Below are 20620 nucleotides of genomic sequence, written 5' to 3'. Positions count from 1 at the left end.
TTTCTATAATCTATTCCTTAGTGTTAACATACTCTAGTCTAATTTCTTTCTCTGCAACTTTCTCTCTAAACACATGATACTTTATAGAGATGTGCTTAGTCTTAGAATGCAAAACAAGATTTTTAGATATATTTACTATACTTGTGGTATCATGGTAAATGATATTAGGTTATTTGAATTTAACTCCAATATCCTTCATCATCTACTTCATCCATATAATTTGATTATAGTTTTTTGTTGTTGCAACATATTTTGCCTCTAGAGTACTCTATGAAGTGCAATCTTGTTTCTTGCTGAGTGAAGAAACTAGTCTTCCACCAAGAAAGAATGCTCCTCCATTGGTGCTTTTTATATCATCCATATCTCCTACCCAATCAACATCAATATAAGTGCAAAGAGTAAAATCATTAAATCTATCATACCAAATTCCTTAATTAGATATCCCTTTTAGATATTTGAATATCCTTTTTACTGCTATGTAGTAATATTCTTTAGTATTAGCCTAAAATCTTGCCAAAATTATAATTGCATTAGCTATTTTTGGTGTAATATAATTTATATACTATAATATTTCAATCATAGATCTATACTTTTTTGGTTCAACAGTAGGTGTCTCATCCTTGCTAGATAACTTGTGACAAGTTACCAGAGGGGTTCCAACAAGTTTACAATTTCTAGTCCAAATATTTTTAGCAAATCTTTCAAATAATTAGTTTGAAAAATAAAGATACCTTCTTTATTTTGAATAATTTGCAATCCTAAGAAAAATTTCATTTCTCCTATTATACACATCTCAAATTCATTCTTCATATCTTTTGAGAATTTGTCACCAGTTTCATCATTTCCTCCAAAAATGATATCATCAACAAATAAAATTATTATCAACAAACCATTTCATTTTTCTTTCAACTAAAAGTTTCTTTCTACCATTCCTTTAGAAAATCCAAGTATTTCTAAGTATTTATCTAACCTTGCATACCAAGCTCTAGGTGCTTGCTATAATCCATACAAGGCTTTCTTTAATCTCTAAACTACATCCTTCTCTTCTCTCAAAGGAAAGTCTTTTAACTACTCAATATAAAATTCTTCTTCAAGTCCTCCATTCATGAATGTTGACTTGACATCCATCTAATATACATTGAAATTTTTATTTGCTACATATGCCAAGAACATTCTAACTACTTCCATTCTTGCTACAGATGCATATGTTTCCTCATAATCTATTCCTTCTTGCTAAGAATAGCCTTTGCATACTAGTCTTGATTTGTTTCTTATTACTTGTCCTTGTTCATTCATTTTTTTTTTGAATACACACTTTGTGCAAAACACATTGATGTCCTTAGGTCGATGGACTAGTTACCATGTGTCACTCTTTATTATCTATTCAAGTTCTTCCTTCATTACTTTCATCCAATCATCATCCTTGATTGCTTCATCTATGCTCTTTAGTTCTACTTGAGATATTATACATAGTTTTTCATTGATTTTTCTTATTGTCATTACTTCATTTCCTATTATCTAATCAGTAGGATGATATCTCATTATATTTTTATTTGGGGTAGGAGTTGATTCTTCTCTTATTTTTTTAGTTTGTACATTATTTGCAAGTCATTTTTAGCCTTGAGAAATAAATCATTACATCTATTAGTCATCCCAAAAAAAAAAAATTCTAACATTTGAGCACTCTACTAAATTCTTTGTTCTATAATTGAAACATTTGTAGGCTTTACCTTATAGTGAATAACAAAGAAAAATCCCTTCATTGCTCCTTGGATCAAAATTACCGATATCATCATTTCTTGTTATATGGTAAGTATCCAAACCATAATTCATAAGGTTTTTTTTCTATACCTTTTCTAATCTATACTATGTTCAGAGTATATAGTGTTGTATTGACTACTTCTCTACAAAAATGTATTTGGTACATCATTCTCAAATAGCATAGCTCTTGCTGCTTCAACAATTGATTTGTTTCCTCTTTCACCAATCCCATTCTGCTCAAGTAAATAAGGTGAAGATAGTTGTCTATTGACCCGATGCTCTTCATAGTAGATATTGAATTCTCTAGAAGTAAATTCTCCTCTTCTTTAAGATCTCAATCTCTTGATTCATTTTCTACTATATTCTTGAGTATCTTGAATTTTTCAAATGCTTCTAATTTTTCTTTAGGAAAAGCTACCCACATTATTCTAGTAAAATCATCAACAAAAATCATAAAATACCTTTCTCCATAGAATCCTCTTGTTCTTGAAGGATCACTTAAATATGTATGGACCAATTCTAGCTTCTGTGTGGTACCAAACTTCTTCCTAGGAAATGAAACTTTCTTCTCCTTAGCCAAGATACATTCCTTACAAAAAATGTTAGTGGGATTAGTGATCTTAGGTAAATCTCTCATAGCAAGTGTATTAGTAACTTTCATAATGTTATCAAATTTTATGTGATAAAGTCCTCTATTTCATAACCAACTATTGTCAACTTTAGATACTAAACATGTTATTTTAGTGGTATTTAACTAAAATACATTACCTCTAGTCCATCTGCCAATACCAAGAAATTTTCCTTAATCGTCCTTAATGATAGATATGTCATTACTGAACTATAATTGGTAACCCTTATCGACAAGTTCTCCAACAATTAACAAGTTATGTTTCAGTCCATCAACAAAGTAAACATCATTAGTATTTGTTTTTCCATCAAGTCTAATAGATCCAATTCCTATAATGTAAAAAGATGCATTGTTCCCTGCTCTGATAATCCCTCCATCACGACTTTTGAATTTGACAAATTTTCTCATATCAATAGTCGTGTGATGTGAACAACCACTATCAATGATCCAATCTTTCTTTTCAAATTGTGAAATTTATTCTCTAATCTCTTTGTCAAGATCATACTCCTTTATAGCTATGAATCCTAATTCATCTTCACTCTTTTTGTGATTAGATTCTTCTTCTTTTTCTTCTTCATTAGCATATAAGCAATTTCTAGGTCTTCTACATTTGAATCTTCCCCTATACTTCCTTTCTCTTTTAGGTATCTTAGGTGCATATTGACAAAATTCATTGCATATCCAATACTTAAAATATTCTCACCATCTTTTTATCTTTTCACAATAAGAGCTACTCCTTCTTTGATCTTTTCCTCAACATTTTTGTTGCTACTAGCAAAGTCTTCTTGTGCTCTAGTATTCTTACTAGACTAGGTTTAACATTTAATGCACTAAATGTTGTCTCATTTTTTTCTAATTCTTTAGATCATTTCTGATCAAATTCTATAGCTTCCTATTTACCAAGAAATGTTTCTTTGGTGAAATTTTTAGTACAGGGTATCTTCAATTGACTCATCTACGTTATTGTCTTGAAAAGTGGTGTCAGACCTTTCAAGATCTTTCATACTACTCCATCATCTAATTTGGTTCATTCATGAGATCTAATTCCTATAACAATCTCAAATATTCTTCCAATATAGATTCTTATAGAGTCATCATCCATCATTCTAGCATCTTGAAATGCATAGAGAAAGTTTTGTAATCTAACTCTTTTTGCATGTGTATCACCATCATGATTAGCTTCCAAAGTTTTCCAAATTTCATGAGATGTTTTGATTAGTTTTTCCTAACTGTACTCACTTTTAGGTGGAGCTAAAAATATTGCTTCTATTTCCCTTATGTTACACATAAATACTTCTCTCTACTCTTCAGTACAACTTTAGAGATCCTCTTCTTCAACAATATCCTTAGATACCTTGGTTACAAGCTAATATCCTTGACCATGCACAAAAGATGAGTCTTCATCTTATCCTTCCAAATGTCAAAATTGATGCCATCAAATTTCAAACTTTCCTTTCTAAACATATTCACCATAGATATCCTTTTAAGTTTTTAAACCCTTTCTTCAAGAACTTGATGCTCTAATACCAATTATTAGTAACTAATGTTTACAATATAACTGGGGGGGGGTGTGAATTAGTTATATAATTATTAAACTCGATATCAAATTTAATCCAACTTAATTATGTGAGAAATATAATTAGAAATCATGGAAGATAGATATACATAGTGACACCATATATGTTGACTAGGGAAACCCTTGATCAGAGGGAAACCCCTGGTGGGAATGACACCCACAAGATGATGTACTAATATAAATGTTTCTTGTGAAAGGCTAGACCTGTTTAGGAGTCTAATTAATTAGATTTATTATATATGAGTCCCTATTAGGATACTTTGAATCCCTATTAAGAGATTACATTAATAGATGTAAAACAAGCTTCTACTTCTTCCTCTATCTAGTATGTCATACTTCTTCTCCCTTATACCATGTAATTAGATCTAGAAATCTATAGTCAATAATAATAACCCTTAAGGTCACTTTCACGCATAGGTAAGTCACTCTACTTTTATAGTGCTCTATCACTCAATAATTCACAAGTCTTATTTGCTCTCTATGTCTTAACACAGAAAACATCTTTCCTTTATAGCATGCCGAATAATAGATCCTTGATTTGGCTTCCCACTTAATTATAATACATTAATTAAATGAATAAAAATTTAATTAATGCTATCAAATCATAGTTATAAATATACTTTTACATGAGTGACTTTGATACATGCACACTCTCTAATGTCATCAATGGATTGTATACTATCTCTAATTAACTGTGATACCTTTCATTACATTTGTGATGAACTACAACAATCACACAATAGGAATTGCTTTCCTAATGCTTCATTTTCATGCAATTCTCTATTAGATCAACAATATCTTTTTTACACTATCAATTTAGGTTATGTACACTTACCCTTGTAACAAAGAATTATTGTAGTATGCACTAGAAATTGTGCATTAATAGATAAGTAATATATTATTCTTAATACACAAATCACAGTTTGGTGCTTTGTCAGTCTTTACAAACTTATTACTATGTTGTCATCAATGAAAAATATAGTCATGAATAAATTATATCAATATTCTACAATGCTCCTCCATGGCATCAACATTCATTCTAACAATCATAGTCATGAAAACACATCAAAACTAGAACTGTGGTCTCACAATACTAAGGAAACTCAAGATTGGAACCCTATGGTATCACAGTAGTGAGAAATTGTCTCCAAAAATTGGAACCTATGGTCTCATAGTGAAAACTACCAACCCTTACAATGAATCAAAAAGAGAAAAATATAGGAAAAGAATGAAATCCTAGATTTGATTTAGAAGTGACATATGTCCACTTGAATCTTCATTCCCTTTTTTTCTAAAACATCTCTCATCTTTCTATAACTAAAAACTAATATAATTTTCATCATTATTCTATAACAAACTTAGAAATATATCTCCTAAATGATGAAAAACCATTGTGTTACCAAAATATCTAAAAGGTTAATAATACCTTCATTCAACTAACTTGGAGGTAACAAGATTCACCCCTAACTACATTCATACTACCTCTTATGCTCATCTATTTCACCATTTTACTAGAAATCAAATCTAAATTGCACCAACTGAAAGAAACTAAAAAATAAACACCTGAGACAAATTGTCACATAACTTGAACCGATGGCTTCCCATGTGAAAAAAAACTCCAAAAATGGAAAGTTCATTCTCTCTTGATTCTGACAATATATAATAGTGCTATACTTTCTTACCAAAAATGCCCAAAAATTGCAAAATGAAAAGAGAGCACCTTGGCAAGGTCTCAAGTTTGCATCTTAGCAAATATTCAATTTTAAACTAAAGTCAAAACCTTATATTTAAATCAAAATTTATTTAAAACCCTCTATACATGATTTCACTAGGAAAAAATTAATAAAATATTAATTTTTCACTTGTAAAGTTTTCTACCATTTTTCCATCTGAGTCAAACCTATCTGACAAAACTATGATACATGTGACATCGTGATTCATCTAATTTTTGTAGTCATCTGATAGCTACCACTTAGTTGCCACATGTGACTATCCTATTGGTCCCTATTCTATCATGTGTTGGTTGTCATGTTGTCATCCTACTTAGCATGGTGCCACATCATCGCAACATAGCAACATTGTGTCACATGGTACCTCAGTCCATATCATCCTACCACATCACTGGTCACTATTTCAATGTCCATCATAGCATGGTGCCATATCAGCATCGCATAGAAATGTCATGACATGTGGCACCACTTGTCATGTTATCACCTTAAGATGTGTGTTGGCTCTGTATTCCTCTTCCACATGTCACATTTCAGTTTGTTAGGAGTTACACATTGGCGTTGATGTCAACATCTTATTTGGCACATTCATTTAAAAAAATTCTAATATCTCCAAGTCAACAAGTGCCACCATGCATTTCTTTATGGCTTACAAAATCCTAGTGTCTTTGAGACATTTAATAATAAAGTTCTTTTGTATTTAAATAACTTGAAAAACTCTTTCCTAAGCAATGTAAAATATAAGATCCTAAATGCCTTTCATAAAGAACTGTGTTTTAGCTTTTCTATTCCTTCATGCATTCTATACCACTTTCCAGACTCCTAGTGTGGCACCTTTTGCAAAAATCTTAGCTTGGGATGCTATATGCATAGCCAAATTACTGAGATAGCGTACTACAATGGCCACATAGAAAGTTGCCAGGCCTATTCCAATGTATGCTAGTGACCATAAATCATATTGGCTTGCAAAACTAACTCTCTTCATTTCTCAATTGATTCAACTCCAAAAACATCCCAATTTGCCTCTGTCACTTGATTTTGGCTAGCTCTTCAAATTGCAAGCTTCCTCTTTGACTAGAAAAAATGATTGGCTGCAGTAGCTCCCCAATCACCCATGTGTTCCTACCCAAATGGAGATGCTTTTCCATAGCTCCTTGCGGTGTCTTTCTTTGCTCCTCTTCCCATGGTTTCATTGCTCCCTTCACTCATGAGTCTTCAATAAAAATGTAGTCTCTTACATCAAGAAACTATGGGATTCTTGACCTATAGATGGAACTACACCATATTACCTAGAATGGGGGAAAAATAAGGGAAAAAATACCATGGAATTTGGCACATTTGTTCTTGATCATTTCCACTAAGAAGCATCATCGCCATCCAGAAGTAAACAGGGATCATCTCCATGTATGGATGTAATCAACCTTATACTCATTGATCAAATTATTTATGCTGCAATTTGAAACTTGCAAAGTAGTGGATGAAGGGCTAATCATAAAGAAATCATTGGAAGTAGAAGGAAATTTGGAGGGCAACATTCTTGTAGGGTATAAATTCTCCATCACTTATGGAAACTGTCAAGTCAAATTGAACAATTTTTTCATGAATCTAATCAATAATTGTAATCTCCATGGATCATATCCAGTTTACTTCATCTAAAAGTAAAACTAGTTTTCATTAATCACACAACAAGTGTTTGTAATAACATTACTTCTCAGGTTCAATTTTGAATACAAAATCTCCCAAATGAGATCCATAATCTTCAAGCATTGGAATGTCTTCTTTAGCTATGTTGTGAATTGGGAAGTGGACACTCAATAGAGACTCTTGCCATTTATTTGATATGGTGAAAAATTGTTTTATATGTTATAAGCCATGTTCATGCTTTCCTTCCAAAGTACCTATAGAGGGGATCAATACCTTTGTTCTAGCGCTCACAAATGAGGAGAAAATATATTATGGCTGGGTTAAAAAATTTCAATCACACCTACTAGTCAAGTGTACCATCACCTATTGGATTGACTTGGATAGATTGAAAGAAAGGCTTTTGATTGATTCTTTAAAAAGCTTTTATTGAAGTTACTATATTTGGTGACAAACCACCATCTCAATGTTTCCATAGGCCTCAAATCTTTTCTTCCAAATGGGTCTTGATTGGACCCAAGACCATGCCATGGAACCTTAATGAATTGCTCCTACCAAACTTGGCAATCTCTTTGTTCTTAGGGATCCAATCCACTGATAGAAAGTTTTTAATACTTTATTTTAATGAGAAAAAAGGTTATAAAATGTTATGAAGAGGTTCTATGATAATAAAAATAACCACTACCCAACCATAAGCTTCCAACACATGATCATTAGAAGTTTGTAAATGATAATGTAGATGGTAGTAGACAAACCCATTCATTCACTATTTATTCCAAGGTGATTGAAAGTCAAATGTATAATGGAGGCATCATAGCTTTGGATTAGGGTCATGGAAATAGTGACATGACTACTACTTGAGTTTCAAGTGGTAATATGTGTATTGGAAATGCCCTCCACAATGACTCCCTCTTAAGCCTTATCAATTTGACAAGGTTAGCTAGGCCCCAAACTGGGTCCAGCTAAAATAAATTCATTTTCGAAAAAATGAACCCTCCAATTGATTCAATGATCATCTAGGATTTATTATAATCAAATTTAACCCTTATTTTATCACAAAAATATCAATTGAACTCATTCTACTATTTATCTGCAAATTCCCAATTTCATGCCAATAGGTCTTCTAATTGGCTTTAAAAACTTGCCAAAACACATAATAGAGCTTTGAAATAAGGCACATTAGTTCTCTATTTTACATACTCTTATCCTATGAGATCTCATCACATGAAGAAGTGAGGGTCAATAGATATTGATTGTCAAAGTTGTCTTCTCAAAACTACCTACGAGTAAACATGTCATAAAACCACAAATCAAATTCTAATTTGCCCCTAAAAATGGGGCAAAATAATACTTGAGAGTAAAAAAAATAGGTAATTGGTTCATTTTCACTAGGAGAATATGAATCTATGATTTGGGCTCATGATGAATAATAGGTCAAATTTGGTGAGAGGTCAAAGTGGGCTACTCAAATTTGTAGAACTGGAAACACTAGCAGAAAAATGATTTTTGGAAATGGAATGGACATAGGAAATTGTGTAGATGGATTCATCAAGACTTGAAAAATAGCACACTTAAAGAATTTTTAGATTAGAATACAATGGTATAATCCATTTGATCTCACCTATTACAAGATTTATGACATCCCGGATAGGGGTACCGATCAATCTACATTTTTGACATTGATAAAACTTTAGAAGTTGCATATGGAATTGCATTAAAAAATTGATCAAATGGATTCATCATAAGATAAAAAATGAAACATAAAAAGACCTAACCTTTATAATGAAATCCAAAAGGAATTTTCTCATTTTAGTCAATTGGGTCAAAGTTATAACTAGTCAAATAGGGCCTCCTAGAATTCTAAACACTTTACATCAGCATGACAATAATAAACAACTGACTTTGAGGGATTCAAAACCTAGTCAAAAAATGTTGAAACAAATTGAAATATGAAACATAGGTTATTTGATATGCATAATAAACAAAATCAAAAAAGTGAGTCATGCAACATTACTGGGTGAGAGATATTCAAATGCAAACTAGGCCTCCTATCATTGTTTGACACTTAGGAAAAAATGAAGATTCAAACATTCCTAAAAATAGAATTTCAAAAAATGACTCAAATTATAAATTTATCTTCATGGGATGAGTGGAAAAACTAAATACAAGATGTCAAAAAAATTAAACACCTATTCAAATGCAAACTAGGCCTCCTATCATTGTTTGACACTCAGGGAAGAATGCAAATTCAGACATTGCTCAAAATAGAACTTCACAAAATGACTCAAAATGGAAATTTATCTTCATGGGATGAGTGGAAAAATTTAATAAAAGATGTTAGAAACATTGAACACCTTATAGGCCTCAAAAGGAAGGCTAGGTACACATGCATTAAAAGCATTTTAAAGGGCTCAAAAGCTTGGGATAGTACTCAAATTGGGAAGGCAATTTTGAGTCCCAACACATACAATCTTGCTTGCAATCCTTAAATAATTTCAAATTACACTTCAAATTAAATGTTTATCTATCATAGATTCAAATATTGTCTATTTACACTAGTAAGCTTGATTTATCAATTCTTGCTCACTATGATCATATCAAGACATGTTCACTTGACCATAGGCTTCCTTTTTATGTCCTTAACCGCATGTTAACTGTGCAACTTCTAACTCTCTATCTAACATCAATTATAGCCAACTAATACCCTATCATAACTAAAACTACTTAATTCACATAGGATGAATCAAAAATAATTTGTGACTTCAATGTCTTATCAAGTGCATCAAAGAATTATTCTTTTAAAATGTTATAAGAGATTTCTAGATCTTTAGCTATTACAAATGCTTCCTTGAATTCATCAACATGTTCCTTAATTGCTTCATTCTAACTATTGTTATTTCTATTAAAATACCTTCTATCATTTTTTTGTTGTTCCTTCTATTATTTGGATTCCTAATAATGTCCCTTTTTCCCATTCTGCAATATCTTGTTATGTGTCAGAAGTAATTACATAACTGACATATAGGTACATAACTGACTATTTTTTCTTGCTAGATTCTAAATCATCAATCTTTTCTTTTAACTTTCCAATGAAAACTTTCACATCTTCATATCTATCTTTTAGGTTATCGCTTTCTTCAATACGATGGTCAATCTTCTCAAGAGATTCTTTAAGTTTTCTCTTCAATTGTTCCATGTCTTTGGGGATCATACTTAAGCTATTAAAATTCTTCAATGTAATTGTACACTAATACCAATTGTTAGAAATATATAATACTGAGAGGGGAGGTGTATCAATATTCTACAAAATTTTTCCCATAGCCAAATATTGTTAATTACTTCAAAAAATTCATATGAAAGTAAACCAACAATTCTAAATAGTAAATAGAACCATGAACATAGATAACTCATAACACTTTTATTTGTTAACTAGGGAAACCATGGAAAAGGATAAAACTCCAATGGGAATGACACCCACTAGATGATTCACTAAACAATAGATGTTGTTAAGGATATTGACCATGTTAGGAGTCTATGAATTACATATCATGTCTTGAGTCCTTATTAGTAGACTAGGCCATTTTAGAACCCTCAACCTTTTTAGAAGTTTCTTCAACCATATTAGGAGTTTGCAGAACAAATATAATGTATGCAAGAAGATCTCATTGCCCTAAAATGCAATAATATAATTTAGTTCTTCACAAGAATAGATATACATACAATACTCATTGACTGCCATACTTTGGAATTATTTTGATCATTCGTAACAATTTGCATCACATAAGGCTTGCAATTCTTTCAAGCTTTCTATACAAAATTTTGTATCACATTAAACTTTATTCTCTATCATAGATATCACACCTGTCTTCGCTATTGGAAATGATTAAAAAGCTCATGAATGAAGAGTAATGGAATTGGTAAAGAATGTTTTCAATCATTGTTTTGTCATTGATGTCAAAATTTCTACTTGCAGGAATGACAATTACTTTAGTGATCCAAATACTATAAGTTGGTTGATTGACAAGGAGGTGGCAATCAATAAGATGTAACTAGAGTACCTAGACAAAGGTTGAAGTTATGATGTTGTAATAAAGTGTAAGGGACAACTAAGCGATTGATGAAATAGTGTATTCTTGACATACTCTAAGACACAGAGGATAGACAGACCAAGACATATCAAAGATGTAAGGTTTAGCCAAGTCATTTGTATAGCCTAAGTTCATAAAAGAGTGCCGAGAAAGCTAGTTAGTGTCGAACAAATTCTTAGTTGAAGCCAAGAAAGTTCACCTTTAGTGTGTGCCGAGTGATCTTCAAGTGCCAAGTAAATATCAAGTGTTGAGTGATCTTCAAGTGTCAAGTAAATATTAAGTGCAGAGTGATCTTCAAGTGTCGAGTAAATATCAAGTGTTGAGCGAAGATCAGATGCTGAGCAGAATACAAGAGTCGAGTAATACAGAGGGTACCAAGCATTAGTAAATCAATAATGTTGAGTTGCTGCATTATTTTCAAAGTTAATGATTCACCAGATTTGAGCTCACATGGTAGTTATCTAGAATTCTGTGAACCAGATAGAAGATAAGAATGATGAGTTGGTGGCATAGAACACTATGTAAACCATTTTTGGAAAATACAATTAGATTCCAGATAAAGTTTCTAGATAAGAGTAAAATATGGGATAGATACATTGTATCTTACCTGATATATTGAAACCCTAAAGTTGGAAAGGGAGAATCAAGGAGGAAAGGTATTCAAAATTTCTATTTAAGGAGTCAGAAGGTTACGAAGCAAGGTGTGGTGTGGTGGTCAAGCATGAAATTATGTCATGCTAAAGAAAGTGTTAAGTTGGAAGAGAGCACAGACACTCTACTTCGATAGGTGACCATAGATATGATTATATTGGTGTAATGAGTAAGAAGACTCAAGATGAGGAAGCTTGAGATGACAAGCTTTCAGAGTTGCAGCGGTTAAAGCCAAGCAAAGAATTGAACTGAAGTGTAATCTATAATCTGCAAGATATGTTGTAAGTTGTATCAGATCAAAAGTCATTATTGTTACTCTCTAATAATTTTAATAGTTAAGATAAACTCTATGGACTTAGGTTGGTTTAATAGCCATGTTGTAAATCCTTTAATAGGTTTACATTCCAAGTGAATGTGCCCAAGTCCTTTAACTAGGCCCATTCCTAACAGTATGGTGAATCAATCTAACATGGTCACATTTAACAATGTGTTGTAGCTTTTAATAGGGCAAGCCTTTAACAGGGCAGACCATCAGAAGTGGTTGAAATTAATTGCACAATTATTTTTTGGGTATCACCCCAACCTCAGTTTTACCTTCTTATTCCTAGAGGGTTTATGGGTTATCAAATTCTTAGTGTTATTGTGTGATGCATGTCTACTTTTCATAGTTGTTTAAATGTTCAAATTACATGCATGATAGTTTCAATTATGTGCTATGGAGGAAAAAGAAAAAAGTGGCATTGGACCTTGAATAACTAATTCACCCCACCTCTCAGTTATTCTAAAGAATTATAATAATTGGTATCAGAGCATTGATGCTAACTTAGTTTAGAGGGACTAGAAGCAGAAAAGATCAAAATGCCTAAGAGAGAAGTTCCGAAGCTCAACAAAGACAACTTTGTTGCATGGAAAATCTTGATGAAGCTACATCTTGGATCCATAAGAGATTATGCCCAAAATTCAATTTTTACTAAACATGTTGATCCAACTGGTACTCTTACTGCAGAAGATTTGAAAAACAAACAGGAACACAATTAGACAATGCTAGAAATAACTTCTGCATTCAACTATGCTAAATTCGATGATATCAAAGGATGTGACACAACATACAAGATGTGGAAATCCCTATCAAACATTTATGCAAGAGATCAGAATGTCCAAAGAGAAAAAATAGAAAGCCTCAAAGGAAAGTGAAAATGGAAGAAAGTGAAAATGCTATTCAGTATGCTACTAGAATAAAGGAAGTGGTAAGTGCAATAAGATGTTTGAATGGTCAATTAGATGATGATACTATTAATAGTAAGTTTTAAAGAACCTTTCTCCCTATCTATGCTATTAGAGTGTCAACTATACAAGAGCTAAGATGTGTTCTGAGAAACAATCTAAGTTTTGAAGGTATAGTGGGTTGACTCACTGCATTTGAGTTATCTAACTTTGAGAACTACAGACCTGAGAATGTTGAATCTGCTTTCAAGGCAAAGATATCACTAAAAGATGCTAAACAACTAAAAATAAATAAGGGAAGAAAGATGAAATATGTATCCAATGATAGTAGCACTAATGAAGAAGATGTGGAACAATTGGAAGCATTGCTAGCTAGAAGATTCCACAGAGGCAAAGGAAAATTCAAAGGTAAGATGCCTATCATTTGTTTCAATTGCAATGAAGTAGGACATATTGCTGCAAGGTGTACATAGAAAAATAAATACAAGGAAGGTAACAAGTACGAAAATAGAAAAGAAGATGATAAAAGAGATTACAAAGACAAAGGCAAGAAGTGCTATATTGTTGAAGAAGATTTTGATAATGATGATGAAGTTTTCTACATGGCCATGAAGGACCAATCTAATGAAGAAGAGCCTAGAACACTGGTAACATGTATGAACAAGAATGATAGATGAGTTATAGACAACGGATGCTCACATCACATGACAGGAGATAAAAGTAAGTTTGTTAACTTTACTTAGTATGATGGAAATAGTGTTAGATTTGGTAATGATGTTCCATGTCAAATCGAAGGAAAAGGTTCCATTAAGCTTACAGAGAAAATCTCATGTGATAATGCATACTATGTTGAAGGACTAAACTACAATTTTCTTAGTGTCTCACAGTTAGGCAATGTAGGTTGCAAAGTAGAATTTGGAAACAAAACTTCAAAAATCTATGATACTGATGGTAGATTAATAGGAAAAGGAGATCAAACAAGAATTAATTTGTTTTATCTTGATCTGGAAAATACTTCTTGTCTTGTTGCAAAATTTGATGATGTGTGGTTACGGCATAGAAGGCTATGTCATGTCAACTTTGATAATCTAGTCAATATTAGTAAAATGAAGAAAGTCAAAGGTTTACCTAAACTAAAAAAGCCTGACAATATCATGTACAAACAATTTTATCTAGGAAAGATGACCAAGTCAAGTTTCAAGAGTAAAAACTATACATCTAAAGAAGTACTTGAGTTAGTCCATACTGACTTATGTGGTCCAATAGAAGTACATTGCTGCAAAGGAGATAAATATATAATGTTGTTTGTTGATGATTATTCTAGGATGATGACTGTTATGTTCTTAAAACAAAAATTTGATGCTTTTCAAATGTTTAAGTGGTATCTGGCTAGAGTTGAAAAAGAAACAGGAAAGAGTTTGAAATGTCTGAAATTAGAAAGGGGTGGTGAATTCACATCAAATGAATTTGAGATGTTTTTGAAAGACAAAGGAATCAAGAGACAAACATCAGCTCCTAGAACACCCCTATAGAATGGAATTGCTGAGAGAAGAAAGAAATCTGTGATTGACTATGCCAGAACATTAATGATGGAAAAGATTGTTGCTCTAAAATATTGGAGAGAAGTTGTAAGTGTGGTTGTTCATACACTAAACCAAGTACAAATCAAGAAAGGTACTAATACAACACCTTTTGAATTATGGTATGGTCACTCACCGAATGTAAAGCATTTCAAAGTATTTGGTTGCAAATTCTTTATCCTTAAAGATGCTAGAAATGGAAATTTTGAAGCAAAAGTGATGAAGTCATATTCCTTGGTTACTCCACTAGAAGTAAAGTGTACAAGTGTTTAAATACTAACACTGACAAAATTATGGAAAGTTCAAATGTAAACTTTGATGAGAATGTAGATGTCCAAGCTGAAAAACCAAAGAAAATGGATGACTACATAACCTTTGTATATTCTTATGAAAGAATGCCTATTGACGAGGATACTATCAATCAAATTGAAATTCAACAACAAGTTTCAGTCTCAGCCAAGTCACAACTAGTGAATGCCAAGCTACATTCAGAAGCTGAGTTGTAGAATGAAGGAAATGCTCATTCTGACTTTGAAGTCAATGCACATGACAGAGATGTAGAACTACCTAACAATGAAGTGCATAGTGATCCTAAATCTAAAAGATCAAATATGGAAACAAGGACAAAACCAAGATTGTCCAAATATGTGAAGAGGCATCACCCTAGTGAATAGATAATTGGTGACAAAGATGCAAGACCAATGAAAAGTAATAGAATAAGAAATGAATCATGTTTGTTAAGCAAATTTGAACCTAAGATAGTGTATGATGCATTACAAGATAGTTACTGGTATAAAGCTATGGAAGAAGAGATTGATCAAATAAAGAAGAACAAAATCTAGAGTTTGGTTCCCAGACTAGTTGACAAGAATGTGATTGGCACCAAGTGGGTATTCAAAAACAAGCTAGATGAGAATGGTGAGATTACTAGAAACAAAGCCAGACTAGTATGTAAGGGTTATGCTCAAGAAGAAGGATTAGACAATGGGGAAACATTTGCCCCTATTGCAAGAATGGAAGGAGTAAGAACTTGCATATGGTACATATAAAGGTTTTAAAGTCTATCAAATGGATGTAAAGTCTACTTTTCTAAATGGTATATTGGAAGAGGAACTCTATATTAAACAACCAGATGGATTTTTTGATGAAAATAATAGGGATATGTTTTGTAAACTACATAAAACACTCTATGGTCTAAAACAAGCACCTAGAGCATGCTATTAAAGACTTCACAAGTATCTAGTGCAAATAGGATTTGAAAGAATTGATGATAATAGCAACATGTACATCAAATCAAAAGAAGGTAAGGATATTATTGTATATAAAATCTTTGTGGATGATAGTGGGTTTGGAGGAAAGGAAGTGCTTTGCAAAAGTATTGCTAACAAAATGAAACATGAGTTTGAGATGTCTATGTTTGGAGAGATCAAAAAAAATTTTGGTTTGAAAGTACATCACCTAAAACATGGTATATTTATGACACAATCAAAGTACATCAAAGAGAAACTTAAAATGTTTGGATTGGAAGACTCAAAACCAATTAGCACACCAATGGCAACAGGACATAAGCTATCCAAAAATGATGTATCAGCTAAAGTTAATAAAAAAATGTATGTATCCATGATTGGAAAACTATAATATGTTGTACATAGCAGACCAGACATAGCATTAATAGTTGGAATAGTGGCCAGATTCTCTGCTAATCCTAAAGAGAATCATCTCATAGTAGTAAAATGAATAATGAGGTATCTCAAAGGAACTAATGATTTTGGCCTATATTATAATAAGCATGAAAAGTTTGAGCTCAATGCATACACAGATGCAAATTGGGGAGGCAACATTGATGACAGAAAAAGCACAAGTGGAGGAGCATTATTTTTAGGTAAAAGACTAGTTATTTATACTATCAAGAAGCAAACATGCACATCTCAGTCCACTACAAAATCAAAATATGTGGTAGCAATAGTTAATTGGACAAACATTGCGTGGCTCACACATCTATTGAAAGGAATGAAAGAAGAGGTAACCAAACTTGTGATATTGTATTTTGATAATGCAAGTGCTATAAACATATCCAAGAATCTAGTAATGCATGCAAAAGGAAAGCATATTGCAATCAAGTATCACTATGTCAGAGAATTGGTAGAAGACAAACAAGTGAAAATGGAGTATATTCACACAAAGGAACAAACTATGGATATCTTCACCAAACCATTGCCCAAGGATGCTTATGAATATCTTAGAGGCAAGTTACGGGTAATGCCCCTACCTCAAGAAGTTTAAAGCAAAGAAGCTGCCCTACATCAATAGAAACAAATAATTAAAATATTAGAAGAATGATGCAGAGGATAATAACAGAAGCAAAAACTCCAAATCAGTCACAAGCATGGTGATAGAGGGAGACAACATGAGATGCAAAGCTTATATTTTTTCATGTTAAAGATGTTACATATTTGGCATTTATGTCAAAGAGGGAGATATATGAAGAAAACTATTCATCTAAAGAAGATCATCTACAAAGTAAGAGGGAGATATATATGAAAGAGAGAGATATATAAGATCAATAGTAAGAATGCAGTAGTAAAGAGGGAGAAGCAGAAAGTAGAAGAAAATGTATGTAATTTTGGTAGTTGCCATCAATGCCAAAGAGGGGGATTGTTGGAAATGATTGAAAAGCTCATGAATAAAGAGTAATGGAATTGGTAAAGAATTTTTTCAATCATTATTTTTTCATTGATGTCAAACTTGCTACTTGCAAGAACGACAATTGCTTTAGTGATCCAAATACTATAAGTTGGTTGATTGACAAGGAGGTGGCAATCAATAAGATGTAACTAGAGTACCTAGACAAAGGTTGAAGTTATGATGTTGTAATGAAGTGTAAGGGATAGCTAAGCCATTGATGAAATAGTGTATTGATGACATACTCTAAAACACAGAGGATAGACACACCAAGACATATCAAAGATGTAAGGTTTAGCTAAGTCATTTGTATAGCCTAACTAAATACATAAGAGAGTGTTGAGCAAGCTAGTTAGTGCCGAATAGATTCTTAGTTGAAGCCAAGAAAGGTCACCTTTAGTGTGTGCTGAGTGATCTTCAAGTCCTGAGTAAATATCAAGTGCTAAGTGATCTTCAAGTGCTGAGTAAATATCAAGTACTGAGTGATCTTCAAGTGCCACGTAAATATCAAGTGGCAAGTGAAGATCAGATGCTGAGTAGAATACATGAGCCAAGTAATATAGAGAGTGTCAAGCATCAGTAAATCAATAATGCCAAGTTATTGCATTATTTTGAAAATCAAAGATTCGTCAGATCTGAGCTAACATGGTAGTTATCTAGAATTCTGTGAACTAGATAGAAGATAAGAATGATGAACTGGTGGCATAGAACACTATGTAAACTATTTTTGGCAAATACAATTGGATTCTAGACAAAGTTTCTAGATAAGAGTAAAATATGGGATAGATACATTGTATCTTACCTAATCTGTTGAAATGCTAAAGTTGGAAAGGGAGAATTGAGTGGGAAAGGTATTCTAGATTTATATTTAAGGATTCATAAGTCACAAAGCAAGGTGTGGTGTGGTGGTCAAGTATGAAATTATGAAATGTTGAAGAAAGTGCTAAGGTGGAAGAGAGCACAGATACTCTGCTTTGATAGGTGACCGTAGATATGATTGCATTGGTGTAATGAATAAGAAGACTCAAGATGACAAAGCTTAAGATGACAAGATTTTAGAGCTGGAGTGATTAAAGCCAAGCAAAGAATTGAACTAAAGTGTGATTTGTAATTTGCAAGATATGTTGTAAGTTGTATCAGATCAAAAGTCATTATTGTTAATCTCTAGTAATTGTAATAGTTAAGATAAACCCTATGGACTTAGGTTGGTTTAATAGCCATGCTGTAAATCCTTTAACAGGGTGACATTCCAAGTGAATGTTCCAAAGTCCTTTAACCAGGCCCATTCCTAACAGTATGGTGAAATCCTCTAACAAGGTCACATTTAACAATGTGTTGTAGCCTTTAACAGGGCAGGCCTTTAATAGGGAAGACCATCAAAAGTGGTTGAAATCAATTGCATAGTTATTTTGTGGGTATCACCCCCACCCCAGTTTTACCTTCTTATTCCTGGAGGGTTTCTAAGTTATCTTAGTGTTATGGTGTGATGCATGTCTACTTTTCATAGTTGTTTAAATGTTCAAATTACATGCATGATAGTTTTAGTTATGTGCTATTAAGGAAAAATAAAAAAGTGGGATTGGACCTTGAATAACTAATTCACCCCCCCTCTCATTTATTCTAAAGAGTTATAACATTCGCAAGATAAGATCTTTACTTATAACTCACATATTTACAAAACCATGCTTAGCCAACCTTCATGTGCTAACATGCTTGAAATAACATAAAATAACTTCTAGATTAATATCCACCTAGTCAACTCATCATGACTTAATAATTGTTTCATAACCAAAATAATTCCTAAGGTTGTATAATCCAACTCTCTACAATGCTCAGTTTTGCACTATCAAATACTCGCACTTGTATTTTAACCATATCTCACATCATATTATTTGTACACACTTGCACACTGATACATGTCATCATGATACTATGATGAAGCTTCCCTCAACTATGCATGAGCTAACTCTCAATGACTCATTTGTACACTTATGATTGATTTATTGTGTTGCTACAAATTGTTTAATGCTTAGGCAATTTTATAATTCTACATGTGTAAATGAAATTTTGAATGATGTTATCCAACTACCTTTTTGGGCCAAGATTGTGTATAAAAATTTTAAACATTGACATTTCAGATCATACTCCATGATCCATCATCAAGATGAGAGAGTTTAAGAATATCATAAACAATAAGATTATAGACGAAAGGAGTATAAGAAGAGGGGGGAAGTGGGATAATAGGGGGGCACATAGATTGAGAAAGGTGTGAGAAGCAAAGAAAAAGAACAAAAGAAGAAGTAAACTAAAGAGAAAAGAGAAAGAAAAAGAAAAAGAAAACTTAGCCCAAGTTCAAAATTGAAACCAACCAAAAGATGTGAGGAAAGACCCAAGAGTAAAAGTTCAATTACCCAAATGAAATACTAATAAACAATGCATTTATACACTAAAAAGGGAAAATTAAAATATAAAAATAAAAATAAAATAAATAAATATATATAATATGTATAAATATGTGTGCTATATATATATATATATATATATATATACTAGCATAAGATATAAAAATACAATATCTAGAGATGTATGCATACAAATATAATAAACAAAATATTGCAGAAACTATAAACACTAACATATATATATATATATATATATATATATATATATATATATAGAGAGAGAGAGAGAGAGAGAGAGAGAGTATATCTATATATATATATAGACACATACATAAATATATTCTATGTGCATATATATGTATATGTGTGTGTGTGTGTGTGTGTACACATACATACATACATATATATAATTAATAATACATATAATACTCATAATTATAATGATAAAAAGTTGAAATGGAAAAAAATTAAATAGAAATAAAAGAATAAAATAAATTAATAATAATAATAAATGATAATAAAAATAACAACAAAAACAACAACAACAATAAATTAAATTAAAATAAAAATTTTAAAATTTAAAATTAAAAATAAAAGTTAAAAATTAGAAATTAGAAATAACAATAATAAAATAATAAAAATCATAATAATAAGATAAAG

This window comes from Cupressus sempervirens, unplaced genomic scaffold, assembly GCF_028749045.1.
Source record: "Cupressus sempervirens isolate cs-2001-9-10 unplaced genomic scaffold, ASM2874904v1 CseChr00s100001_01, whole genome shotgun sequence".
Taxonomy (NCBI): domain Eukaryota; kingdom Viridiplantae; phylum Streptophyta; class Pinopsida; order Cupressales; family Cupressaceae; genus Cupressus; species Cupressus sempervirens.
The sequence above is the reverse complement of the archived record's forward strand: the minus strand, read 5'-3'. Positions refer to the sequence as shown.